The 26,733-nt window shown below is 48.0% G+C and overlaps 1 protein-coding gene across 3 annotated transcripts in view; it reads left to right on the top strand.

Annotated features, from left to right (window-relative positions):
* The first annotated feature begins 1,774 nt into the window (after window positions 1-1,774).
* RPH3AL (rabphilin 3A like (without C2 domains)) overlaps window positions 1,775-26,733 on the top strand; it is a 139,453-nt gene continuing 114,494 nt past the window's right edge. For 2 of the 3 annotated variants that reach the window (XM_071210409.1, XM_058283103.2), the window contains exons 1-2: window positions 1,775-1,827; window positions 10,497-10,549. The gene's annotated coding sequence lies outside the window, so the exon portion shown is untranslated. The remainder of the gene's footprint in view (window positions 1,828-10,496; window positions 10,550-26,733) is intronic. The other variant, XM_071210406.1, reaches the window with a different exon arrangement.

Below are 26,733 nucleotides of genomic sequence, written 5' to 3'. Positions count from 1 at the left end.
CAGGAAGCCAAGCCTTGGGCCAGGGGCTTTATCTACCTGATCTTGTCTGATCCTCATAACAAGACTATTATCATCTCCATTTTGCACAGGCACATTTTGTGTGTGACTATATAAATTTAATTAATTTTAATTAGTTAATTAAAACTAAAAATTCAGTTTCTTTATTATTATTATTAATTTATTTCTCTCCCCTCCCCACCCCCATGCCCCGGTTGTCTGTTCTCTGTGTCTATTTGCTGCATGTTCTTCTTTGTCCGCTTCTGTTGTTGTCAGCGGTACGGGAATCTGTGTTTCTTTTGTTGCGTCATCTTGCTGCGTCAGCTCTCAGTGTGTGCAGCACCATTCCTGGGCAGGCTGCACTTTCTTTTGCGCTGGGCGGCTCTTCTTACGGGGCGCGCTCCTTGTGCGTGGGGCTCCCCTTCGGGGGGGACACCCCTGCGTGGCATGGCACTCCTTGCGTGCATCAGCACTGCACATGGGCCAGCTCCACACGGGTCAAGGAGGCCCGGGGTTTGAACCGTGGACCTCCCATGTGGTAGGCGGACACCCTATCCATTGGGCCAAGTCTGCTTCCCTAAATGCAAATTTATTTATTTATTTATTTATTTTTAAAAGATTTATTTCTCTCTCTTCCCCCCTACCCCCGCCCTGGTTGTCTGTTCTCTGTGTCTATTTGCTGTGTCTTCTTTGTCCGCTTCTGTTGTTGTCAGCAGCACGGGAATCTGTGTTTCTTTTTTGTGTGTGTGTCATCTTGCTGCATCATCTCTCCGTGTGTGGGGAGCCATTCCTGGGCAGGCTGAACTTTCTTCCGTGTTGGGCGGCTCTCTTTATGGGGCGCACTCCTTTCACATGGGGCTCCCCTATGCGCACTCCTTGCGCGCATCAGCACTGAGCACATTATTTATTTATTTCATCAGTTTCTTGATTGCACTAGTCACATGCAGCAGTGGACAGCACAGATACCAAGCATTTCCAACACAGCAGAAAGTTTACTAGACTGAGCTGGCTTAGAGAGGTACGCTCACCCTCCCAAGGATATAGGCCCAAGGAAGACCCAACCCCAAAAGGAGCTCTGCCCCAGGACTATGGTGCGGTACCTGTGGGGGAGCCCCCGTGAGAGTCTGGAAACCAGGACTCCCAGATTCAGCTATCACTCACCTACTGATTGCCAGGGTTAGCTCAGGAATTATTTCTTAAGAATTTTTTGGTTTAATCCTTGCCTGCTTAGCACTAGCCTCCATCCTCTCCCCCACCTGGGTACGCAGCCAATCACAGAGGCTCCGTGTGTGGAGAAGGAGAACATCTGCAGCTGTTTTTGAACGAGGCACCCGGCTGATGAATGCCTTAGCTTTTAGAGGCTGCTTCCTTTAGTGACTGCAGCACGTTGCCTTGGTTTGTCCCTCCACCAGAGGAGCATGCATTCATTCAACAAATATTGAGCTCCAGCTGGTGCCACGTAGGTACTGTTCCAGGGCCCAGAACCCACCCCTGCTCTCCTTTCGCCTCCTAGGGTTGTTAGGAATGGGTCGTTTTCATGAATGCAGGTATCGGGTTTGTGTTTGTGGACTTGAAGCTGCCTAAAGATAGAGTTGTCCGTTATTCAATAGAAGAAGTGCCCGCCGAGAGCCGTTCCGTGGGCGAGGACAGCCATCCAGAGGGACCCTGGCCCGTACAGCAGGTGACCTCCAGCCAGGTTCTCCAGGCTGCGGCAACAGGTCCCGGGTCGGAGAGGGGCGGAGCGGGGCGGGGCGCGCGCCAGGGTTCCCGCGGCCGCCGCCAGAGGGCAGCCCGGGAGCGCGGCCGGCCGGCCAGGGCCGAACCCCAAAGGTAAAGCTGTCTAAAGTGGGGCCGCCCCCCTTTCGGGGCCCAGTCTCTGAGGACCGGGACGTGCGTTTGGCTCCTTGGCGGGGGCCGCCAGGAGCGCGCAGGGCGGCCCCGGAGCGGCGGGCGGGAGCCGGGAGCCCTTTGCGCTCGGGGCGGGGCGAGTCCCCTGGGCCGGCGGGGCGCGGGCCGGGCCTGGCGCCGGGCTCCCCTCCCCGGCCGCGCCCGCGGCTGCCTTCGCCCGGAGCCTGGGGCTGGAGCTGGCCCGGCCGGGGCAGGTCTGCATTCCGCGCCTCCCCGCAGCCCGGCTGGCCCGCGCGGGGGAGCCCGCCGTGCGCCCGAGCTCGGGGGCGGCGGGGGCGGCAGTGGGGGAGGGGGCGGCGGGAGGGCGAGCCGGGGCGGCGCGGACACCAGGCGGCGCTGGGGCGAGCGCTCCCGCGAGCGAGGCCACAGGTGCCGTGTTTACCCAGCCCTGCCGGGGCGCGCACGTGCGGGCGGGAGGGGCCTCGGGGCCGCTCGGTCCCCAGAGCCCGGTGGGCGCCGCCGACCCTCTGTCCCAGGCCTTTCCTCTGCTGGGGATCCAGCACTCCCGAAGCTTGGGGTGGGGGGCACTGTGGTGGTCTTGGGCCTGGATATATGGGGGTTAGGAGTGGGATTTCCGGTGGCGCGTTGACGTCCAGAGGTGCGAGGGCGGGAATGGGGGTATTTCCGGGATTCCCCCGTCACCCGCCCACCTCTTCTGGCCTTTAGAGTCCTGCGCCTGGTGGGTTTCTAGTCCCCCGGGGACCACTCCCAGCAGTGAGGCCCACTTCTGTTTTTCCCAGGTAGACAGCTTTGGGGAAGTGCTTGAATTCTTCCAGGGCGCCTCCCTGCCTCAGCATCCAGGCTCCGGTGGGGCCCTGGACACGTGCGCTGCTGGCGCGGACCCCATCCTCCCTGGGGCTGTGCGAGGGCCCGCGGGTGATGGCGGGGACGCTGCCCATCCACCCACGTGGTGCGTAACGCCCCAGGAGTTGCTCTGGGGAAAGGCGACGCTGCAGGTGATACCCCGTCTTCAGTGGGATCGGAACAAGGGGGATTCGGGGAATGACCGGCGTCTCCCTCCTTCTGTGCCGCAGCATCGTCTTCAGAGGTCCAGAATGGTGCTTCTCCCTTGATCCTCCCAGCGGTCTGGGGGTGGGGGGGTATGTGGGGTCCCCGAGGGTCCTGGTAAGGGCATGGGCAGAGCCAGAGCTGCGCTGGGACCCCTGCCCCACACCCGAGAGGCATCTCCCAGCTCTTCCACCCCCTGCCTCTGACACCCACTGGACCTCCCATTTCTGGAATGAAAAGAAAACTTGCTCTGAGCCATCAGCTTTGTTTCCTCTTGTGTGTCGTGTCACATTTTCCCGACAAGTGCCCTGCACCTGCTGCCTCCCTCTCCACCGCCACTTCCCTCCGTGTCCCTGCAGCCTGCCGCCAGCCGCTGGCCACCCCCCTCCCACCCCCCCGCCTCCTTCGGTGAAACTGCTTCCTGGAAAGTCATCCTTTCTGAACAGGCTCTCTTGCGGGCAGCGGCCCCTTATGTGGCGGGTCCCTCCTTGCAGCCCCAAGCCTCCGCTATGATGTCTGGGGCATGCCTCTCTCCCAGCTTTGTTCTATTTCTCCGGTGTTTCTTCTTTTCTGACCCCCCTTCCCTCTTTACTGGGAATGGTTTTTGAGGCCCAGGGGGAGCTTGCTTGGGGCGGGGGAGTGTCTTCGGGCCTTCCCCGTCCACCTCCTAGCCCCAGTCCTGTCTCTGCCCCTCCTTGGTGCCCCAGGGGGAGCTTGCTTGGGGCGGGGGAGTGTCTTCAGACCTTCCCCGTCCACCTCCTAGCCCCAGTCCTGTGTCTGCCCCTCCTCGGTGCCCCAGTGTCACCCCAAATGAAGCCTGTCCAAGGCTGCAGGCCTCCTGCTCTGGGCAGCTGCCCTTGCTCCCCCCCCCCACCCCCAGCAGTGGCTTTCCCTCATTCTCAGTCGCACTACACTTTTCTCTCAGGCGTGTCTTGTGCCTCTCCCTTCCCCTTCATGACTGGCCTAGTCCAGGCTTTGATCATCTCCGGCCAGAGGACGGAGGTCCCTCTACCCCCGCGGTCCATCTGGCACCTGCCGGTCACCTGCAGACTAATGGTCCTGGACACTGCTCTCCTAAAACATGGATCTCAGGTCCAGGCATGTGGCCCTGCTCTCTCCACGCAGTGTCCAGTCCCTCCACGTCTTACCTCCCTGCTGTCGTTGGCCCCCTTGCCCTTACCCTTTGGTCCTCGGCTCAGGTGCTGTTTTCCTGGGAACCTTTGCTCACCACCCCCAGGCTGGGCCACGGCCCACCCCTGGCGGTCTCTGCTTCGCCCTTCTATCCACCGTCTGCAACTGTCTGCTTGCTGATCTCATGTCCCCTCGTGTGCTCGACTGCTCTTCCCTTGCTCTCTGGATCCCCAAGGCCAGGTACACTGTAGGCGTTCAATAAAGGAATCCAGCCCTCGAGGCCTCTCTCTTACCCTTCAGGTTCCACTTGACACACCCCTTCCCTCCTGGGCTGTGTCCACCTGCGGTGGGTGTCGATGGATGGATTACAGTTTGCACCACACAGTTTACCAGTTTGTTCTCTGCTGTTAGCCCCTGATTGTATCTCGGGTGTGAGATATGCTTTCCTGGCTCTTCGTTGTGGCGGCTGTTTCCTGAGCAGCCACGCCGCGTAGGGCGCCGCGCCGGTCTTTCCAGATGTCCGCTCGTTTTGTTTTGTCCCCGCACCACTCGGGGAGGCAGGCTTTCTGATCTCTGTCCTTGTCTTGCCCAGGAGGACACAAACTCAGGTTGGTGCAGGGCCCTGCCGGACACACAGCTTGTGGGGTGGCCAGGCGGGGTGGGAACTCACGTCTGCCCGGCGCCCGGGACTGTTTTTTTTTTTGTTGTTGTTTTTTAAAGATTTATTTATTTATTTAATTCCCCCTCCTCCCCTGGTCGTCTGTTCTCTGTGTCTATTTGCTGGGTCTTGTTTCTTTGTCCGCCTCTGTTGTCAGTCAGCGGCACGGGAAGTGTGGGTGGCGCCATTCCTGGGCAGGCTGCTCTTTCTTTCGCGCCGGGCAGCTCTCCTTACGGGGCGCACTCCTTGTGCATGGGGCTCCCCTACGCGGGGGACACCCCTGCGTGGCAGGGCACTCCTTGCGCATGGGGCTCCCCTACGCCGGGACACCCCTGCGTGGCAGGGCACTCCTTGCGCGCATCAGCACTGCACATGGGCCAGCTCCACACGGGTCAAGGAGGCCCGGGGTTTGAACTGCGGACCTCCCATGTGGTAGACGGACGCCCTAACCACTGGGCCAAGTCCGTTTCCCAGGGACTGTTTTTATATACCAGGATTTGCTGTGTGTCCAGGAAAGTGTGTGCCTGCCTGGGGTGCCTGTGTTACATGTTTTTGTCACCCCCTACCCCCACCCCGCACCTGGCCCAGGTGTACAGGAAGTGCTAGCGGCCTGGTCAGTTGGTTGCTTGGAACCCCACTGGTCTCTAGGAAAGGACTTTGTACCATAGTCAGTGGTTAATGTGGAAACTGTGACGCAGGGAGGCTGTGGCATCGCCAGGAGGCCTTGGGACAGGCTGACTGTGGTCTCACCTTAGGTCAAAGTGAGGGGAGAGAGAACCTCACGGGCCCTCGGGTCACTTCTGTCCCGTCAGCCACTTTTAAATACTTTTTTTGGCTCCACAGAACCTCAAACCCCCAAACAGTAGCGCCTCCGGCCAAGTTTCTTGTCCCTCCTTTCTCTCCTCAGGTCACTGTCATATGAAAATGAATTCCTGCTGTGAAATACGGTTGCCATGGCAACCAGTGCTGCGGCCCCAGCTCCTGCTCCTGGGTCTGGGCGCTCTCTGCGTCGAGGGGCTTGTTCTGTCTTTGTCGCCTAAAAAAAATTAGAATATTCCTCTTCGTTCTCCTTTGGCATAGACAATTTTTTGGAAAAGGTTTTAAAGGCAGCATTTTCTGGGGCACTGTCGGTGCCCTGGCAATTTGTCACTGGGCTGCTGGTGCCCCATTAACAGTGGCCCTGGAAGGGTGACTCAGGCTCAGGTCACCTTTTGAGTGAAATCCTTTGCCCCGGGGGTGAAAGGACAGCAGCTGTGGCCGCGGCACGATCTGGCTGCCTGGGGAGGCAGAGGGCCAGGGCAGGGGCCTGCGTGCTGGGTGGGGAGGCGGGGGCTCCTCCGCAGCTTTGCTCCAGTCGGGGAGACGGTGAACTTGCTTGTCCTCAGTGTCGTAGGGCCTTGCTCACAGACTTTCCAGCAGGGTCCACCCAGAGCAGGGGCCTCGGGGAACTAAGAAAGACAGGGTGCCTTTGGCAGTAACCCAGCTACTAACATTGAGCGAGTGCTAATCGTGGGCAGACTCTGTTCTCTTGTTTAATCCTCAACCAAATGAAGTTATGAGTACTCTTGTTATCTCCATTTTAAAGGTAAGGAAACTGGTGCTCAGAGAGGTTAAGTGCTTACCCAAGGACACACAGCAAGTAAGTGGTAGTGTTGGGCCTTAGATTTAGGAAGTCTGGCTCCTGTGTCCAGTGCTATTTACTTGATACTATGTAGACAGTGGAAGGGTTGTATGTAGAGGATGAAAAGTGATTTGGGGAAGTGCGACAGGTGGGCTTTCCCAAGATTTGAGGCTTAAAGTAGTGGCTTTCCACTTTCTATAGCTTACGATGGGCAAAAAGTTGCAGTGAAAAGGCACATACCAGAATGTTCACAGCGGCACTATTTGTAATAGCCCCCAAGCTGAAAAACACCCCATGTCCATCAGCAGGGGGATGGACAAATAAAGGGGGGGTATATTCCCGCGGCCAAACGCTAGACTGCAGTGAGAATGCGCAGTTTACACTCACACACAACCCCGGGGATGAATCACACTGACATGATGCGGAGACCTACGTGAGCACGGAATGTATGATTCTATTTATATCAAGTGCGAAAAAGGCAAAATGAATGTAAGGTGTTGGAGGTCAGGGCAGTAGTTTCCTGGAAGTAGGAGGCGGGCTCCTGGGGTACTGGTACTGCTTGGTCTGCCCACCTGTGGGCAGGTGTTCACACCGGGTAGGTAGGGGCACTTCCGTGAATGCAGGTTATTCTTCAACAGAATTTACCGAAACAGGAAACCAGCAGGTGCACAGACACACCAGTCCCCCGTAAGAGAGAACACACCTTTGGCTGCCCTATGCTTGGAACTTAGACTTCTTGCTACAGGGGGTGATATGAGGGGGAGCCCAGGTTCCCGAGTGGGTGTTGTGGGGGGGAGTAGAAGCAGGTCCTGCTCTGACCGCCTCTTGCCTCTCCACTCTGCGGCTTTGGGGAGCGCTCGCTTAGCTAGCAGGTGGCCAGTTGGGTTCTGCTGAGTCTCCAACGTGGCCCTTTTCTTGCCGCTGTGATGCTCGGGGTAGGTAAGCGAGGTGATGTGTATCACCTTCTGCTGGTTGTGGGGGTCAGTTTGGCCTGGAGAAACTGCGGCATCTGCTGGTGCTGCAGTCCTCGGCCCTGATGCCCTCTGTCCTCCGACAGCAGTGAGCTGCCTGCAGAACATCTGCATTTCAAGGACTGCACCAGCCCGTAAAGTAAGCGGCATTCACCAGGAGAGCGGCTTCTTCCACTTGGCAGTTCTGTGCTGCTAAAAATACCGCAGCACTTTATGTAAGACCGCAATTACGTGCTTGGCACCTGATGTAAAAGCACGTAGCATACCACGTTGCGTTCCGCAGTGACCGCAGTGGGCGTCGTACAAAGTTGGCGGTGGGCTTGCCTGGAGAGGAGTGGCCCGCGCTGCCTGCCTCACGCAGCTGCGTTCGTGCCTAATTCACGTGTTGGTACATTTCATCCAGCAGATGAGTTGATGTCAGGGTTGGCAACGGTTCCTCGTGCTCCTGCCTCTTCTTGCTCTTGGACAGTGATCCTTTCGCGTGCCCGGATTCAGAGACACGGCGTTGTGGAGTGAGAAGGGCCTCCTTCCCCTTTGGGGTCCCCATAGTCGATAGCCAGGACCAGTGATCGATACCTGTGCTTGAATGCTGCCAGTGATGGGGCGGCCTTCCCCGAGTTGGGTGATGTGGCTGGGAAGGAGAGCAGTGGAGCAGTGCTAAGGCTCGCGAGCCCCAGGTGGGCCAAAAGCTGGGCTGACACTGATGAGAAGTTTTATAGGATCAGATTCATAAACCCGTGGGCTGTGGGGCTTGGAAAGCTGCGCCACAATGGGCATGTTAACATTTTAAAACTGTTTCCACGCCTGCGACATAGTGATTCTATTCCCTAGCTTCTGCCCTAAAGAAACCAGTGCGTATGCACAGGGTGGCAAGTTCTGGGACAGTCTGTGGCAGTTTGCAGTGGCGAATTGCTGCACACAGTTAAAATGTTCACTGGTGGTAGAATCACCCGCCAAACTGGTATTTTCATACCTTGGAATACTACGCGGCTTTGAAATGGATTTCATTAGGATTTTGTGTGACAACATGAATGAATCACTAAGATTACAAGGTGAAGAAAGCAAGTGATAGATACAGTATGATGCCGTCTATGTAAATGGCTACACTTTAGTCCTCTATGCACATATATATGAAAAAGCTTATAAAACATCTAGAAAGATGCACTCCAAGCTTATAGTAGCTGTTACCTCCAGGGAAAGGTGGAGGGGAATAGGATTGGGAGGTGGGAAAAGAGAAATAAATTTGCCTTATTTTTGATATTTTAAGTTTTTAAAATAGTTTCTTTTAAGACTTATTTATTTATCCCCCCCCCCCCCCCCCCCCCCCCCGTTGTCTGCTCTCTGTGTCCATTCGCTGTGTGTTCTTCTCTGTCTGCTTGTCTTCTCTTTAGGCAGCACCAGGAACCAATCCTGGGACCTTCCGGAGAGGGAGAGAGGGGCTCAATCTCTTGCGCCACCTCAGCTCCCTGGTCTGCTGCGTCTCTTATTGTCTCTCCTCTGTGCTCCTTTTGTTGTGTCATCTTGCTGTGCCAGCTCTTTGCTCAGGCCAGCTCACTGCATGGGCCAGCTCTCCACTTGGGCCGGCTCGCTACTCAGGCCAGCACTCCTGCATGGGCCAGCAGTCTGCTCGGGCCAGCTTGCCGTGGGGGCCAGCTCACCTCCATCAGGAGGCCTGGGGAATTGAACCCTGCACCTCCCATATGGTAGACAGGAGCCTAATCTCTTGAGTGACATCCACGTCCCAAAATAGATTTCTTGAGGTATAATTATATACTACAAAGTTCACTTGTTTTAAGTGTAGACTTCTGTTTTAAATTCTTAAAAGGGAAAGTACTTATGTAACTAGAAATTAACATTTTTGAAAGATTGAATTTTTATTGAACAGAATGATCAAGATTGGTGGAAAGGGTGTGATTATCTTTTGGAGACAGCTGATATAATGATGACAGGGATGAACCGTGAAGATATCTTGTTGCGTGAAATAAGCCAGACACAAAAGGACAAATATTGCATGAGTGCCCTGATAGGAAATAATCGAATGAGCAAACTCATAGAGTCACGATGTAGAATATAGGTTACCAGGGGTCGGCGTCGGGGCCGGGAATAGGAAGATAAGGCTTAAAAGGTAGAGTTTCTATTTTGGACAATGGAAAACTTTGGTAATGGATGGTGGTGATGGTAGCACAACATTGTGAATATGATTAATGGTATAGAGTGGTATACTTGAATGTGGTTAAAAGGTCAAATTTTAGTTTGTATATCTTTTACTGAAATAATTTTTAAAAAATCATGAATCCCACTATACAAATAGTAAGTAAATAAATTAAGTAAGTAAGTAAATAAATAAAAAGTCATGTAGTCTAACCCCTTCTCTGACATGAGAAGCATCTCCTCCGTCATCGCTGTTACCAGTGCTCTGAGGGGGACCTCACTACATAACATTTCACATTTAGGGGCAGCACACGTAGGTGGAAAGCCTTCTTTCTTTCCAGCTGAACTCTGCCTCGCTGTCTCTCTGCTCTCAGTCTGTCACCTTGGGGTCATCTCAAATGAGCCTTCCCTTTTCCACTAGGCAGGGTTTCCACTGACAGGCTCCCTGCCGTGCCCTCTTGCTCTGGGGAGGAGGCCACCCCCTGTTGGAGGAACCTGTTGAGTCCCTGGGTGTTCTGTGGACCTCACTTTTCAGACCCCGTGGTCTGCAGGCACCTTCCTCAACCAGAACAGGACCCTCTGCCCCAGATGTTGCTTGACCTTGACTTTACACTTCTTAAAAGTAATAATCCCTTTTGTGAATCATAAAAGTAATTTGTGTTCATTGCAAAAGTTTTAGAAAATGCAGAAAAGCACAAAGAAAATAAAAATCTATGGTCCCATCCTCCATGATAGCCACAGCTGAATGTTTAAAAATGTAGATCATGATATGGAAGCTTTTTCATAACCTGCGTTTTATTTATTATGTTACTCATCCTTATGAGTGTTGACTGACATATATGTAGCAGACCTTTTTTCTCAATTTGCTGTTTATTTTTCATTTGGTTTGGATTTTTTTAAAACAGAAGTTTTTAATCCTTATGGGGTTAAGTCCATCAGTCCCTTCATTTTTAAAATTTTCCCTTTGCTTTTGGTTTTGTAAAGTCTTCCCCACCCCTAGGTCTGCTAATATTCACCTATATTTTCTTCTCTTTTTTTGTTTTTGTTTCAGCCTCTCCATTCAACTTAAATCCAGTTGAAACATACTTTGGTTTATGGTGTGAGGTAAGACCTTGATTTTCTTTCTTTCCTGTTTGTTGACCAGTTCTTTCTGTTCAATTTCTTTCCCCACTAACTATATTTTAAATTTAAATCTAATTATTTTTTTTGGATACTCATTACAATAATGTTCAAAATCCAAAAGGTCCAAAATGGCAAATAGCAAGCATCTCCTTCCTCCCATATCCCTTTACCTCTCATCCCCCAGAAACTAGGTTTTGGGGTACTCTTTCCTCTTCCTTCCAACTCACCTTAAATGTTAGCTTTATTGTAGTCTACAAACAACTATATTAGTTTCCAGACTTTCTGTTTTTCTCATTAATCTTACCTATTTTTTCTCTAGCATCAAATTTTTTGTTATGACTTTACAATACATTTTTAATACCTGTCAATGCTAATTTTTTCCCAAAATGTCCTTGTTTATGCTTGCCTGTTTACTCATTCTTTTATGTGAAGTTTAAGATAATTTCATTGCTTCTTTCTAAATATCATTAAGACCTTGTGTGGAATTACATAAACTCTATAAAATAATAAATGTATTGAGTTTCCTTATCCAGAAAAAACAGTCTGTACCTTATTCTATTCATGTCTTTTCTATCATCTCTTTTTTTATGTCATCCAGTAAAGTTTCATGTTTTCTTTTTTTTAAAAAAAAGATTTATTTATTTATTTTCCCCCCTTCCCCTCCTTCCGCCCTGCTGTTTTTGCTGTCTGTGTTGTCTTCTCTTCTCACTTTCTCTCCTCTAGGATTCACCGAGATTCTATCCTGGAGACCTCTGGTGGGGAGAGAGGTTCCCTGTCAATTGCGCCACCTCAGTTCCTGGTTTCTGCTGCGCTTCACCTTGACTCTCCCCTTGTCTCTCTTTTGATGTGTCATCATCTTGCTGCGTGACTCACTTGCGTGGGGCACTGGCTCGCCATGCGGGCACTTGCGCGGACACCAGCTTACCACATGGGCACTTGTGTGGGCACTGGCTTGCCGTGCGGGCACGCTTTCTATTCTTCATTTTCACCAGGGGGCCCAGGGATTAAACCCAGGGCCTCCCATATGGTAGGCAGAAGCTCTATCACTTGAGCCACATTGGCTTCCCCACTCGTTTAACTTTTGACGATCTTGTGGATGTGAACCGGTAGCTCCTTGTGCTGTAAACTGGCATTTCTCCAATGGTAACTGAGTTTGAGCATGTGTATGGACTGTTTGTGTTTCCTCATTTACATGCCTGGACTTTTCTTTCCCCATTTGAGCTCCACATATTCATATTCTGGTACCAATCATTCGTCTGTTAATGTGTTTCAAATACTTCTCTCACTTGGTGGCTCGCCTTTTCACAGTCTTAATAGTGATGAACAGAGCAGTCAAATGCTTTAGCAAGCTTATCATTTCAGTATTTGTTTTTGGTTCCTTTCTTTTCTTTTGTGGTAAAGTATGCATATAATGAAATACACCTATCTTAAGTGTCCTATCTAATGAGCTCAGGCACATGCATCCCTTGCACTTCGCAGACACTGTGTTTTTGTAAATTGAAGGTTTGTGTCAGCTCTGCCGCAGGCAAGTCCATCGGCACGATTTTTCCATCGGCATGTGCTCACTTTGTGTCTCTGTGTCACATCTTGAGATATGTACATCGTTTTTTTAGACATAATGCTATTGCATACTTTGTAGATTTCATATAGTGTAAACATAACTTTTAGATGCACTGGCAAACCAAAATCTTTGTGTGACTTGCTTTCTTGTGATATTCACTTTATTGGGGTGGTCTGGAACTGAACCCACAGTTTCTCCAAGGTGTGCCTGTCAATGTATACATCCATGCAGCTCAAACCCCTGTCAAGTCAGAGAACACGGCCATCACCCCAGAAATCCCCTCATGCCCCATCCCAGCCAAACCCTATTCCACTCCCCCAGAATCAGCCACTATTCTGATTTTTTCCCACTGTACATTAGTTTTGCTTGTACTAGGACTTCATATAAATGGAATCAGGCAGTTATGTACTCTTTTGCGAAAGGCTTCTTTCACTCTCGGCATATTGGTTTTTGTTTGTTTTGTTTTGTTTTGTTTTGAGGAGGTACTGGGGATGAACCCTGGACCTCGCACATGTGAAGCAGGCACTCAACCACTGAGCTATACCTGCTCCCTCAGCCTGTTGTTTTTTTTAAAGATTTATTTATTTATTTAACTTCCCCCCCTCCCCTGGTTGTCTGTTCTTGGTGTCTATTTGCTGCGTCTTGTTTCTCTGTCCGCTTCTGTTGTCGTCAGCGGCACGGGAAGTGTGGGCGGCGCCATCCCTGGGCAGGCTGCACTTTCTTTTCACGCTGGGCGGCTTTCCTCACGGGCGCACTCCTTGCGCGTGGGGCTCCCCCACGCGGGGGACACCCTTGCGTGGCAAGGCACTCCTTGCGCGCATCAGCACTGCGCATGGCCAGCTCCACACGGGTCAAGGAGGCCCAGGGTTTGAACCGCGGACCTCCCATATGGTAGACGGACGCCCTAACCACTGGGCCAAAGTCCATTTCCTCAGCCTGTTGTTTTTGAGATTCATCTCTGTTGTTGCGTGTGTCAGTATTTGCTTCCTTTTTTATTGCTGAGTAGTATTCCATTGTGTGAAAGTATGTAATTTATTCATTCACTTGTTGATGGATCCCTTGATGGTGTTTAGTTTGGGGTTATTATGAATGAAGCAATAAGTCTTTCTTTTCTCCTTCTTATATGACTCTAAGTCTTTTTGTTGATTTGTGTTTTCTCTAACATGTTTCATTTCTCTTGTAGAGTAGAATTGCTGGGTCAAGGGGTAGGTATATCTTCTTTTTTAATGTCGTTGAACCGCATGGATTAGTGACAGGAAACAACTGACATACATGAAAGCCCACAAATGCTAAGTGTACTGCTTGTAATATTGCAAAGTGAACACTCCCATGTGGCCATCACCCAGATCAAGAGTGGGACCTCAGCCCATGCTGGCCTAGTCAGACTTTCCCTTCTGGGATTTGAAACTTGAGAGTAAAGCAAGGAGGTAAAGGATGTTGAGCCACTTGTTCCAGCAGTGGCAGCTGATGAGATTTTGAGGTGAGACCTTTGCAACCACCAGGATTCCTGTCTTCTTCTACGTGTCCCTCCAGCAAACCTTTCTGCTTAAGCTGGCCTGGCTTGGTTTCTGTTGCGTGCAGCCAGAGAATCCTGATGGAGACAGTGCCTCCACCCACCAGAAACAAAAGCTTACTGGCGTGTGCCCTTTATATTGCCAAAAACGCAGGGTAGATGCTGCCATTAAAAATCCCTGTTTTTAGACCCGTTTGGACACGTGCATTCCTGGGTGGACAAGGTGAACTCTCAAATAGGCTGTCACTTTAGATCTAACTAAAAGTTCGTGGCAAAACTACTTCAAACGTTTGGGCTCAGTGAGTTTTTTTCCTCCTAACTTTAAAATTCAGTTCCCAGCTTTGAAATAATTTTCTCTCAGTCCCTAGTGGAAAGTTAATGGAGAACACTGGCTTAATTTAGAAGGTGAAATGTAGGAGTGTATGTTATTTTTTGGACTTAATTTTTGGAAACCGGGCTCCTTTCTCTGCTCCTTAATGTAGAGGCTGGAGGGATTAAGTGAGGGGGTGTTTAGTATGGTGATCAGAAAACAAGAGTTCGCTCCAAAGCGCTTTCACACCATCCCTTAGGGACCTTTTGCTTAAGAAGGCTCAACATCTAAATTGTTCTGCTCTAAGTGGGGCCTCATTTAAAAGTAAAAAGGGAAATGAATTCTCTTCTGGCTTCTTTTTTAATGTCATCAAATCACACGGATTAGTGACAGGAAACGACCCAATTTCAGTTGGTCTCTGAATTGTCACAGTGCTTGTCCTTGTTAATGTCAGGGTCTGGGGAAGTATTTGATCAAGGGGAAGGTGCCATGGGTGAAGATCACCAGGAAAAGGTCACAGATGAATGTGAAATTATTTCCAACCCCAAATGGTAAAAGTCAGTCCAGGCTCGGAGCAGCCACCAAATTGCCCCTTCTTTTCTCAGTTTCCTTTCCTCCCCTCCCCTCCCGGTCTTCTTTGAGAGCTGATTCCTACGGGACCTGCCTTTCACCGTCTGCCATTTCTCATCCTGATGGGATCTGCAGAAGGTTTGGCCTCGTTTGCAGAAGCCGACCCATGGCCGCTAGTGCCCCCGGCTTCGACCCACAGCCCTCCTCCCCTCCGTGGACTCGCTAGGACCTGGCACTCTGACTTCAGCGGAGCAGAAACAAGACATGGTTCCTCACCAGGTCGTCTCCCTCTCTCATGAGAACTGACAGATAGGCAGCCGCTGTGGGCATCTTGCTCAGGCTAGGGCTGCAGGTGGTCGTGGGCATGGTGGGTCTGTCCGGGTGAGTTGCAGGTTGAGTGCCATGAAAGGACACCGCATGGAAGAGGCCGTTGGTTGGTGGGGCTTATTATGGAAGAGGCCGTTGGTTGGTGGGGCTTATTATGGAAGAGGCCGTTGGTTGGTGGGGCTTATTATGGAAGAGGCCGTTGGTTGGTGGGGCTTATTATGGAAGAGGCCGTTGGTTGGTGGGGCTTATTATGGAAGAGGCCATTGGTTGGTGGGGCTTATTATGGAAGAGGCCGTTGGTTGGTGGGGCTTATTATGGAGATTTTATGGCAAAGGTGCGTGAAGCATCTTGTTTTAACAGTATTCATTTATTATACCGTTTCAAACAGGTGGAAGCGAAGCGCTTCCAAGAAGGGACACCTCTACTGATTTTGCACAAAAGTGCCTTGTGGGTCGGGGTGGCCTCAGACTTCCCAAAAACGCATCTTCAGGCTTGGGTGTCATATGGTAAACTGGGTCAACCCTTGGGGGGGCCCCTTGACAGGAGGATTGGGGACTAATCTGGCAAAGGGGGACATGTGGGTGGGAGCAAGAAACAACTACATGAAATCTGAATTGCCTTAGCAGAGTTGAAAATGTCCATCCAGGTCACTCTCTGAGGTCAGGCTTGAAAGGACAGGCTAAGGGGGCATCGTGACTCAATTTGCTTAGCACAGACCTGATGTACGGCTCACTCGGCAGCTCAGTTAGGAGTTAAAAGTTTGCACTGCAGGAGCCATTGATTAGAGGAGATTCAACGCAGTTATTCTCAGTGGTGAGCTCTGCTTACAAATGTAGAACATGGACTCAGTGCATTAGTATTGGGATCTGGGACAGGCATGGGGGAAGGACAGAAAGCTGGAAGTTCATGTACTCGTGGGAGGACTGGGCCAGCAAGGGAATGTGCTGGGGTGCAGGTCTAAGTGGGGGTAGGAAGGTAAGAGGCATCTGCAAAAGTTAGCAGCATGAGCAGGTGGGAATCCAGGGAAGCCGTCTGCTGGGAGTGGACAGACGGACAAGGCCTGCGGTGGGTGGGCTCAGGACAGGAGGTCTTCAGGAGCGTGGGGGAGGAGGCCTCACAAGGGAGTGGGGCTGGCCTGTAGGCAGTCCCGAGCCAGAGGCGGGTGCTCAGGACCGAGGAGATGAGGGTGGGTCCAGCCTGAGCAAAGCAAGCTGGACTGCTGGGCGGTTAAGGCTCGGGCTCCAGATTCAGACTTGCTGGGCTTCCATCCTGCCACCACCACTTCCTCATGCTGCGACCTCGAGAAGGCGCTTAGCCTCTCTGGGCCTTGGTTTCCTCATCTGTACCACATGGTGACTGACTTGTCGTGAGGATGATGCGAGAGGTCCCCCACAAAGCATCCTGACGGTCTTCGGCCCGTGGGTGGTGGTTATTGCTAGAATCGGGGTCTCTCTGGTTTGGTGTGAGGAGTGTCCTGCTGGTCGTGGAGCTGCTTGGGAACGGGGTTCATGTGCAGATTTGGGGCTCCTGCTTTGATTTTATATTGAAGTCTGTAGCCCACCTGCTTGCCTTGTGTCTGTGGCTGTTGGAAAGCTTAGAGTCAAAAATATTGCTCAGTTTGATCTGTGTGGCCTTTATTCTCTTTGACCCCTGAATTGTTCATTTTTTTTGTCTAAATTGTGTTTAGCCCCTAAGCTGCCTCAAGCTCTCCTTGTAATAGGCAGTAATAAATGTTACTAAATACAATTTTAGATCCTATATTGAATCAAAGTTACAATGTAAGGAGGCATGCTCTGCCTGCCCCCTTCTCTGGCTCCTGCTTTTCAACTGAGTCTGGGGTATTAGTTGCAGCAGTAAAAGGGGTCAGCCCCTCAGACATGGTAGGGTGTACCCCCATCCCGGCCTTGCAGCAGAGAAAGAACTGCAGTTTTACTGGCTGTGAAGATGAACGCTCAGTCCCAGGGGTGGAGGGGGTGAGAGGGTATGTGGAGGAAGGTGGGGACTAACTTTTTTTTTTAGGATTTATTTTATTATTTATTTATCTCTCCCAACCCCCTCATTCTTTGCACTTGCCGTGTCTGTTCATTTTGTTTTCTTTAGGAGGCATCAGGAACCGAACCCAGGACCTCGGATGTGGGAGGGAGGTCCCTAATTGCTTACGGCACCTCCATTCCCTGCTTTTTGTTGTGTATCTTGTTGTTTTTCCTCTTGTGACTCTTGCTGTGTCATCTTGTTGCATCAGCTCACTGTGCCTGCCCACTGTGTCAGCCACTGTCTTCTTTAGGAGGCACCGGGAACCAAACCATGAACCTCCCAGGTGGTAGGCGGGAGCCCAATCGCTTGAGCCACATCCACTTCCTGGGAACTAACTCTTATCAAGCACCTAGTGTGTGCCTGGCACTGTGCTAGGTGCTTCATACACTTTGGGCTGATCCAGGAGGCTGGTGGTCGGGTACTAGAGAGTGGGCCCACCCGTAGAATCAGTTTGGATCTGGTCGTGAACCCTATGAAGGACCAGATGTTAGACCTTTCCCCAGGACTTCTTCCCAGTCTGTAAACTTGCTCAAGCTTATGACTTTTTCATCTACCTTGGTAATATTACCATGTAACACCACCCCTAGTTCCCCTGGCATATGGCAGTAAGTATATTTCTCCCTCACGTACCTGTGAGTTGGGTGAAGTTTAGCTGACTTAGGCCACTCCAAGTGTGACTTGGTTAGCTTCAGGGTCTGTTTATCTCATTTCGATCACTGGCCACCCAAGGTGTGTTTGTCTCATGGTGAGAGGCAGGAGTAGAAGAGAGCAATCTTACTTGCACAAGCACGTTTCAAGCCTTTGCTCACCTCATCCTCTCTGACATCCTGTTGGCCAAAGAAAGTTACCTGGATGAGCCAAAGTCAAGGGGCAGGAAAGTACACTGCCCATTAATGGCTAACTAGTACTATTACAGGGAGTGAAGAATTGAGACCAGTCATTCAGCCTACTCTAGGAGTCATTCATTCATTCACTCAATAAATACTTATTGAAAATCTATTGAGATCAGAGTGGTAAACAAGACAGGCCTGGTTCTTGCCATATAGAACTTACATTCTAGTGATAAAAATATATCACTATAGAGTTATTTCTGTCATTAGTTATTTATTCAGTAATTAATGAAATTAGCTAAAGTTACAAAGGAGAAGTACAGAGTACTGGAGGCCATGTGCCAGGTGATCTAGTTCAGGGAGCAAGAGATGGCTGAGCTCAGAATTGAAGGGTAAGAGTTAACCAGGCAAGGGGTCCTCAGTAAGACTGATAGTGACTTCTCTTCAGAAACCATGGAAACCAGAGACAGTGGGATGACATAGTCAAAATGCTGAAAGAAAAAGAATATTGAGCAAGAATTCTGTATCCAGCAAAACCATCCTTCAAAAATGAAAGAGAAATTAAGGCATTTCCAGATAAACAAAGACTGAGAGAATTTGTCACTGAGAGGTGTGTCCTTCAAGAAATACTAAAAGGAGTCCTTTAGGCTGAAATGAAAGGACATTTGACAGTAGCTCAAATCTATACCAAGAGATAAAGAGAACCCATAAAGGTAACTACAGAGAGTAAAAATGTAATTTTGTTTGTAACTTTTTTTTCTCCTATCCAATTTAAAAGACAAGTGCATAAAACAATAATCATAAAACTGCATTGACAGTAGTAGTCAGCCGAAGCGGTGCTGATGCAAAATACCAGATATTGGTTGGTTTTTATAAAGGGTATTTATTTGGGGTAGAAGCTTACAGTTACCAGGCCATAAAGCATAAGTTACTTCCCCCACCAAAGTGTTTTGCCGCATGTTGGAGAGAGATGGCTGCCGACGTCTGCCAGGGTTCAGGCTTCCTGGGTTCCTCTCTTGCTGGGGTTCATTTCTCTCAGGGCTCAGCTCCTCTGTTTTCTCCACAAGGTCAGTTGTAGACTATGAGGCTCTCTAGGCTTTGCCTCTCTTCACAAGGCCAGCTGTAGACTATCAGGTGACTGGTCCTGTCTCTTTCCTTGGGGCTCAATTATCTCCGGGCTCAGCTTCTCTGCTCCTCTGTGTGCTTATTTCCCGGGTTCCAGCTCAAAACTCCAACCTCCCTTCTCTGTAGTGCAGTTTTCCATCAAGAGGGCAGGGACTCAGTATCCTACTGATGTGGCCCAATCAAAACCTTAATCATTATTTAATCAAGTAAGTGTAAAACCTCTGAATCCAATACACTTAATATACCCGAGGAAAAGACCAGTTTACAAACATAATCCAATATTTCTTTTTGGAATTCATCAATAATATCAAACTGCTATACAGGTTTATAATATATGAAGACATAATTTGTATAACAATAATAGCATAAAGGAAGGGAGGAAACAGCTATATTAGGGCAAAGTTGTAGTTTTTTTTTAAAGATTTATTTAATATAAACCTTTATTTTTATTAAAATAAAAAAGATTTAGTTTATTTATTTCTCTCCCCCCCCCATTGTCTGCTCTCTGTGTCGACTTTCTATGTGTTCCTCTGTGTCCACGTGCACCCTTGGTGACAACGGGAAACTGCATCTCTTTTTGTTGCGTCATCTTGCTGCATCAGCTCTCCATGTGTGCAGTGCCATTCCTGAGCGGGCTGCACTTTTTTCACTCAGGGCGGCTCTCCTTGCACATGGGGCATCCCCACGTGGGGGCGCCCCTGTGTGGCACGGCACTCCTTGCATGCAGCAGCTCTGTGCATGGACCAGCTCACCACACAGGTCAGGAGGCCCTGGGTATCGAACCCTGGACCCTCCCATATGGTAGACAGACACTCTGTCAGCTGAACCATGTCCGCTTCCCAGGGCAAAGTTTTTGCATACTATTGAAATTAAGATGGCATTAATCTGTACTAGAGTGTTCTAAAATGTTAATTGTAATCTCCAGGACAACCACCAAGAAAACAACTAAAAAATATACAAAAGGGAACTGAAGTGGTATGCTAGAAAATATTTAAAACAAAAGAAGGCATTAGTGAAAGATTATAGGCAAAAGAGACATAAGACATGTATAGAACAAATACCAAATTGTAAACCTAAATCCTACATTTATCAGTAATTATATTAAATGTAAATGGACTAAACACTCCAATAAAAAGGCAGCGGTTGGCAGAATGGGTAAAAAGAAAAACATGTTCCAATTATATACTGTTAACAAGAGACATACTAGTTTCAGAGACCCAGATAGGTAGGATATAAAGGGATGGAAAAAGATATACAACGAAAATAGTAACTATAAGAAAGCTGGAGTGGCTCTGCTGATATTAGACAATATAGACTTTAAAAGAAAAATTGTCACTAGAAAAAAGGACATCTTATAATGATAAAAGTGTAATTCCACATACACGTACCTAACAATAGAGTCCTGTATTACTCAGCCAAAGGGTGTTGATGCAAAATACCAGAAATTGGTTGGTTTTTATGAAGTGTTTTTTTGGGGGTAGGAGCTTACAGATACCAGGCCATAAAGCATAAATTACTTCCCTCAACAAAGTCTATTTTCACATGTTGGAGCAAGATGGCTGCTGATGTCTGTGAGGGTTCAGGCTTCCTGGGTTCCTCTCTTCCAGGGTCTTGTTTCTCTCTGGGTTCAGGGTTCCTCTCTTCCCAGGGCTTGCTTCTTCCTGGGCTCAGAGTTCCTCTCTTACTGGGGCTTGCTTCTCTTTCCTCTGTGTGCTTACTTCCTGGGGCTCTAGCTTAAGGCTTCAGCATCAAACTCCAATATAAAAACCCTCAACTCAGTCCTTTGCCATGCTTTTTATCTGTGAGTCCCTACCTATGAAGGGGTGGGGACCCAGTGCCCTTACAACGTGACCCAATCAAAGCCCTAATCATAACTTAATCATGCCCAGGTACAGATCAGATTACAAACATATTCCAATATCTATAAAATTCATAACCATATCAAACTGCTACCAACTCCAAAATATATGAAGCAAAACCAGAGAGATTGAGGGGGGAAATAAACAGTTTAACTATTAGAATTGGAGACATCAGGGTTCCACTTTCAGTAATGGATAGAACAAGTAGACAACAGATAAGCAATGAAGTAAAAAGTTTGAATGACACTATAAGCCCAGTAGACCTAATAGACATCCATAGAATGCTCCATTCAACATCAGCAGAATACAGTCTTCTCAAGTGCACATGAAGTATTCTCCAGGAGAGATGTATATTAGGCTGTAAAACAAGACTCAAATTTAGAAGGATCAAAATCCCACAAAATATGCTCAGACTGCAGTGGAATGAAATTAGAAATCAGTAACTAAAGGAAATATGGGAAATTCACAAATATGTGGAAATTAAACAACACCTAAATAAAGCTTATCAAAGAAGAAAGCGTAAGAGAAATTAGAAAATACTTTGGAGAAGAATGAAAATGAACAAAAACTGATGGGATACAGCTAAATTAGTGCTTAGGAGGAGATTTATAGCTAAAAATGCCTATGTTAAAAAGAAGAAAGATTTCAAATCAGTAACCTTTCATCTTAAGAAACTAGGAAAAGAAGGGCAAACTAATCCAAAGCAAGCAGAAGGCAGGAAATAAAAATTAGAATGGAAATCAATGAAGTAGAGAATAGAGAAAAAACACCTATTTTATGATTCCATTTAATGAAATGTCTGGAATATGCAAATCTTTGGAGACAAAAAGTAGGTCAGTGGCTCTCACGAGCTTGGGTGGTGAGGCAGAGGGAAGAATGGAGGGTGACACTGATGGTATAGGGTTTGTTTTTGCCACCAAAACCTCCCTCTCCTGCAGGCCACTGATTTGAACGCCTTCGGGGATTCTAACCTTTGGTTCTTCTTAATCAGTTTAGAGAGTAGTGTGAGGTGTCCTTGCTCAGTAGGAGGGTGGTAGGGAAGTGGACGCCATCTTCGTGAGGGCTCTCGTGACTGACCAGACCTGGGTGCTAACAGTAGAGGTCGAACAAAAACTGGGAATTTATTGCCAAGTCACTGGAGTATCTCACAGAAGGCAAGGACGGTTTGAACGCCCAGACTCCTGGAAGGGCTGAATCGAGGTGTGTTTAGAGGGAGCCCAGGAAGCCCCCTTTCTGTCATGGTTCTTCTTCTGTCTCTGTATCAGCCCCACCTTCTTTCTCTTACTGCAGTCCATCTTTCAGTTTCCTAGGCATTTCCACGTGGGCGAAAATTGCCCCTCCAGTTATTCAAGAGAGCAGTTGAGTTGCGACTCAATCTCTTTGCCCCAATCTCAGATTCTTGGGGGATTGATCGCCTTGATGTGCCTTCTTGGGCTGGGTACGCCCCTGGAAGAGTCATCTGGGTCCGAGGGGGCTGGTCACAGTGTAATCCCAGAGCATCTGGAATCCACCTCCAATGGCGGCTGGGCAGCTCTGGTGAGACCAGGCAGAAGAAGGGGCATCAGATGTGATGCCAAGTTACCTTATTTCGAACGCCCCCATTCCCCTCTTTGAACAGCTCACTGCCTGAGATCATTCTGTCCCTAGGCGTAACCTACACGAGACCTTATTTTGTCATTTGAACTAGTTTGCAAGCCCAGCCCTCTTTATTTACCCTCTCCCCTTTCATGTCTTCACTTTTGGCCTTGACCAGGCTGTGGACATTCCAGAGTTTAGAATTAGTCTTTTTTTCTTTTTTAAGATTTATTTATTTATCTCCCCCCCCCCCCCAGTGTCTTCTGTCTGTGTCCATTCACCGTGTGTTCTTCTGTGTCTGCTTGTATTTTCATTAGGTGGCTCCAGGAACCAATTGAGACTTTCCAGAGTGGGAGAGAGGCGATCATTCTCTTGTGCCACCTCAGCTCCCTGATCTGCTGCGTTTCTTATTGTCTTTCCTCTGTGTCTCTTTTTGTTGCATCATCTTGCTGTGCCAGTTCTCCACGTGGACCAGCATTCCTCTATGGGGCAGCACTCCTGCGCAGGGCAGCACTCCACGTGGGCCAGCTCACCACACAGGCCAGCTTTCCTTCACCAGGAGGCCCTGGGCATCGAACCCTGAACCTCCTATATGGTAGACGATCGCCCAATTGCTTGAGCCATATCCACTTCGCATGGAATTAGTCTTACTACCTTTGTGAATTCTATCAGTTCCCCCAGTAGAGAAAGGCCAGTCCATGCCCTCCTGAAAAACTTTTGAAAAGAACTCCAGTTGTTGCCATGGTCTCATTTTCACATACTGTTTGAAACTCAGTGGCGCTGGTTCAGGTGCCTGGAAACCGTGGTGACTGTGGAATGAATGGAGCTGTGGTTGGGGACAGGGGGGAACAGAAGATGTCTCTGAAGTCCAGCGGGAGGCCCGTGTGTGGGTCAGCTGTCCAGTCACCTTACACGGCCCCGCTGTGTCTGGCCTCTCTTAACTGGCCAGCAGGGCATGAGGGCTGGGCAGCCCTTCTTTCTGCAGGGGATGCTGTAGGCAGGAGACTGCTGGGGGCTGCCTGGAGCCTTGCCCTTTGCGCAGGGGGTGGCCATTTCCAGTCCTGGAGGAGCATGACTGATCCCAGCTGGGGCTTTTTCTCTTGCTGGGAGAAGCACAGAATTGCAGTCCTTCAGGCAGACGCTGCTCTCAGACATGAGAGGGGGAAGGACACTCTGAATGCAGATGTGGTTCTGAAGGCGCGCTTCTCTCTGCGTTCCCGCAGCATTTCTAAGGAGGCCATGCAGTTTGGTGTCTTATTATCTGTGGCTGCGTGCTGGTTGCCCAGAATGTTGTTTCAAATACTAATAATGATGCCAGTGGCTTGCATGGAACTGGTGCTTTGCTATTTGCCAGTCACGGACCTTCCCATTTATTGTGTGTTATGACCAAGTGGAGTAAGCAGGGCAGATTGTATGAGAGACATGTAACTGTTGATAAAACCTCAGGTTGGCTGGGACAAGAAGGGTGTGTATGGTTCCCCCCCACCCCCCCAGTCATATAGCTGGTAAGACCAAGGACTAAAAGCCAGGCTTCTGACCTCTAATCCAGTACTCTATTCATGACAGCCGTATTCTGAATTCCCACAGGCAAAGACTGTCTTTTTCTTTCCTTCTAGTCCTGTCTGTCATCCATCCATCTATCCATTTATTGCCCCATTTTAGGATGTTAATTTTAAGCCGCATGGTAACCACAAATAAAATGTCATAGAATATGCAAAGCCGAAGAGAAATTAGAGTATAGGTAACCAGGGGTGTGGGGCAGTGGAGTGAGGAGTGAATGCAAAAGGAGTGCAGGATTTCTGTTTGGGGTAAAGGGCAAGTTCTAGTGATGAATGGTGGTAAGGGTACTGCAACATTGCAAATGGGATTAACCCCACTGAATGGGATTCTTGGAAAGGGTTGGGATGGAATGGCTTTTGTTGTATATGTGTTTCCACAATTAAAATGAACGAAAGACAGAAAAACTAAAGAGATAATGATGATTTAATGCAACGCATGATCCTGGGTGGGCTCTAAAAAAGGAGGAGAAAAGGCTCAAAAGACATTATTGGGATCGAAGAAGTTGGAATATAGACTGTAAGCTTTCTATCAATGTTAAATTTCTTGAACTTGATAATTGTACTTAAGATGATTACATAAACAAATATCTTTGAACATATGAAATTTACATGGAAATTTCAAGGAATATGATGTATGCAACTTTCAAATGTTCAGGAGATAGATAAATAGGTAGATATATAGATGATATAATAGATGGAGAGAGAGATGATATGGAAAAAGTGGCAAAATGTTAAAATTGGATCTGCATATCTGGGAGAAGTGGGGTATGTTGGAGTCCTCTCTATGGGGTTTGCATTATTTTTGCAACTGTCCTGTAGTATGAAATATTTTCAAAATAAAAAGTTTAGAAAACTACAGAACACAGAAACAGGAAAGCATGGCCCTTTCACAGGAAAAGTAATTTGCTAGAAATCATCACTGAGGAACTGTTAGTGAAAGACTTTATAACAATTTGTTAAATATGTTCAATGAGCTAAGGGAATCCATACACAAAGAAAGAAAGGAAATTAGGAAAACATTATCTGAACAAAATAAAGAGGTAGAAACTATAAAAAAAAAGAACCAAACAAAATTATGGTTTTGCAGGTATGGAAAAGCTGATCTTCAAACTCATTTGGAATTTCAAGGGGTCCCAAATAGCCAAAACAGTCTTGAAAAGAAAAAGAACAAAGTTGGAGGCATTATACTTCCTGATTTCAAAACTTATGACAAAGCCACAGTAACTAAAACAGTGTGATACTGGCATAACAATAGACATATAGTCCAATGGAATAGAATTGAGACCCAGCGATAAATCCACTTATCTATGGCCAGTTGATTTTCAACAATGGTGCAAGTCCATTCAATGGGAAAACTAGTCTTTTCAACAAATGGTACTTGGACAACTGGAAATTCACATGCAAAAGAATGAATGTGGACCTCTACCTTTCACCATGTACAAAAATTAATTCAAAGTGGATCAATGACCTAAATATAAGTGCAAAGCTATAAAACTATTAGAAGAAAACACAGGACATTGTCATAGGCAATTGATTTTTAGATTTTACCAATAGCACAAGCAGCAAAATAAAAAATTAAAAAATAGGTAAAGTGGATTTCATCAAAATTAAAAATTTTTGTGTCAAAGGACATTATCAAGAAAGTGAAAAGATGGCTTCCAGAACGAGAGAAAATATTTGGGATTCATATATCTGATAGGGAGTGTCTTAATTTGCCAAAGGGCTCCAATACAAAGTACCAGAAATGGGTTAGCTTTTATAATGGGAATTTTATTTAGGGTAAAAGCTTACAGTTCCAAGGCTGTGAAATGTCCAAACGAACATCAGCAGAGATACTTTCTCAGGGTCCTGCCACGTGATAAAGCAGGATGGCCACCAATCTCCACTGAGGGCTCTGCCTTCCCCTCCAGAATCTACCATCTCCTGAGCCTCAGCTCTGGTCAACCAGACATACAGCTTGTCTATTTCTGGGCCTCCTCTCTCAGTCTCTTGGGGCTCCTCTGCCTTTCTGCAGCTGTAGGTAGTGGAGCCCTTTTTCACATGACAGGACAAAAATGCCAGCTTCCTTTATATGTGTGTCTGTCTCTCTGGGTCTTCATTTATATGGGACCCAGCAAGAGAGGAGAGACCCAGACTGGCTCATGCCTGACTGACATAGTCCAGTCAAAAGCCCTAAAGAGATCTTATCAAGTAATCTAATCAAAAGCCCCCAAATGAATTCAGTGTAATCAAAAGGTAATGTAACCACAGGAATAGATTAAAGAATATAATCTTTTGTTTTTGAAATTCATAATAGAACTTCAGACTGTCACAGGGGACAATATCCAGAATATGTAAAGAACTTCTATAATTCAACAACAAAAAGACAAACAATCCAATTAGAAAATGGGACAAGGATTTGAACAGACATTTATCCAAAGAAGATATTCAGATGGCCAATAAGTATATGAAAAGATGTTCAACATCATTAGCCATTGAAGAAATACAAATTTAAACTGCAATGAGATACCACTTCATACCCACTCTGTTGGTTATTATTTAAAAATCTGTATAAAGCAAGTGTTGACAAGAAGGTGGAGAAATAGGAACCCTTGTACATTGTTGGTGGGAAGGTAAAATGGTGTGGCCACTGTGGAAAACAGTTTGGAATTCCTAGGAAAGTGAAACATAGAATTGCCATATGATCTGGCAATTCCAGCTTTAGATATACACTTCAAAGAATTGAAAGCAGGACTTGGTCAGATAATTTGTACAGCAATGTTCTTCACAGCTTTATTCACAATAGCCAAAAGGTAGATGTAATCTAATTGTCTCTTGACAAAATGTGATATATTCATACAATGGAATATTATTTAGCCATGAAAAAGTAAAGTCCTTGTACATACTACAATACGGATGAAACT

The sequence above is a fragment of the Dasypus novemcinctus genome, chromosome 21 (genome assembly GCF_030445035.2).
Source record: "Dasypus novemcinctus isolate mDasNov1 chromosome 21, mDasNov1.1.hap2, whole genome shotgun sequence".
In the NCBI taxonomy this organism is placed as follows: Eukaryota; Metazoa; Chordata; class Mammalia; order Cingulata; family Dasypodidae; genus Dasypus; species Dasypus novemcinctus.
Note: the sequence above shows the minus strand (reverse complement) of the source record. Positions and strands in the feature narration are given on the sequence as shown.